The following is a 1993-nucleotide window of genomic DNA, read 5'->3' as shown; positions in this document are numbered from 1 at the left end:
TCTTTTGGTTTTGCTTATATCTTATTAGCAGTTGACTATGTGTCAAAATGGGTGGAAGCAATGGCTACAATAACAAATGATGCAAAGGTAGTACTCAAATTTCTGCACAAGAACATATTCACAAGATTTGGCACTCCACGAGCTATTATTAGTGATGAAGGGACTCACTTTTGCAACAAGTTGTTTGAGAATCTTTTGTCTAAATATGGTGTGAAGCACAAGATAGCACTTGCTTACCATCCTTAAACTAATGGTCAAGCTGAAATTTTAAATAGAGAGATCAAGAACATCCTTGAGAAAATGGTCAAAATCAATAGAAAGGATTGGGCGAAGAAGCTTGATGATGCTTTGTGGGCATACCGTACTGCCTTTAAAACACCTATCGGGATGTCTCCATACCGATTAGTGTTTGGAAAGGCATGTCATCTTCCTGTAGAATTGGAGCATAGAGCTTATTGGGTTGTAAAAAAGTTTAATTTTGATTTGAAGTCAGCAGGTGAAAAGCGACTTCTTCAATTGAATGAGATGGAAGAGTTCCGGAATGATGCATATGAAAATGCAAAGATCTATAAAGAAAAGACGAAGAAGTGGCATGACAAACAGATTCTTAGGAGAGAGTTTGCTCCAGGACAACAAGTTTTACTCTTCAATTCATGACTCAAACTCTTTCCAGGAAAGTTGAAATCAAGATGGACGGGTCCTTATACAATTCATGAAGTTTTCTCTTTTGGAGCAGTAGATTTGAAGGACAAGACTGGGAATATTTTTAGAGTTAATGATCAGAGATTGAAGCACTACTATGGAGAGCAAATGGAGAGGAACTATGCATTTATTACTCTTGGAGATCCTAATTGATGATGATTGAAAAGTCTGGCTGTAGACTTTAAAACAAGCGCTTATGGGAGGCAACCCATAGATCTATCTTTCATTATTTCATTTATTTTATTATCTTTATTTATTTAAGTTTTAATAAATTAGTTTTTGATGCAGGTTTATTTAGCATGAATAAAGAGATGAAAAATTCTAATCCGTGGAAGGTTCACCATGAAACCAGGGAAGTTCCTTTATTTCTTCAATCCTTTTTACTTTTGCATCACAATGAGGACATTGTTTAGTTTAAGTTTGGGGGTGTAAACTCCTATAATCATTTGATCCTCTTGTTTTCTAAGTCTTGGGTTGTTGATGGGTTGTTTGATTCTCTTACCAAGCATGCATTGGAGTAAGATTGAATTCTCTATGACTCTGAAATTTGTGATTGAAGATGGTTTTGAGAAAAATTTTCAAAAATTTCTTTTATGTCAAGTGAAGTTTTGTGGGTACTTTGGTTTAAATCTTTGACCTTGAACACAATTGAGCACATAGTCGTTTTTCTCTTATTCCATTTTGCTTATGAAGAGAAGAAGTTGAATTAATTGAAAGAGGGAGGTTCGATTTTGCTTTGCTCTAGAATCCGTTGATGGGTCCTTGAGGTGAAATCCTAGTTGAGACCAAATATTAGAGAAATGATCTAGGCATTTCTTTGGCATAACCAAAAAGCTTTCCCAGCCGTCCTAAATATCATGCCATCATTACATGGTGTGTTTCCATAGTCAACCCCCTTGAGCCTTCATAAGCCTTTATTTATTCTTTAAACTACATAAACCATGCCAGCTCTAAGCCTAAAAAACAATGAATCTACCTTTGATAGTTTGAGAAAATACTTTGGTGGAGAGTTACATCTAAAAGAGAAAAATTGGTTTCATGATGAACCGTATTATCTTTGCTTTGATTGATCAAAGAAGAAGAAGAAAAAGAAGAAGAAAGGAAGTGACTGAAAAAAAAAAAAAAAAAAAGAAGAAGAAGAAGAAGAAAAGAGAAAGAAAAAGAAAAAGAAAAAGAAGTCGCTAAGCGGAGTGTGAATTACCTCAGATTTTGTTAAGAGAATTGTTGGTATTACATCAGTGATTACAACAATAATAATGCCACAAGTATGAGCATATTGCCAAGAAAGAGC

The sequence above is a fragment of the Carya illinoinensis genome, chromosome 2 (assembly GCF_018687715.1).
Source record: "Carya illinoinensis cultivar Pawnee chromosome 2, C.illinoinensisPawnee_v1, whole genome shotgun sequence".
Taxonomy (NCBI): Eukaryota; Viridiplantae; Streptophyta; class Magnoliopsida; order Fagales; family Juglandaceae; genus Carya; species Carya illinoinensis.
This window is presented reverse-complemented; position numbering follows the sequence as displayed.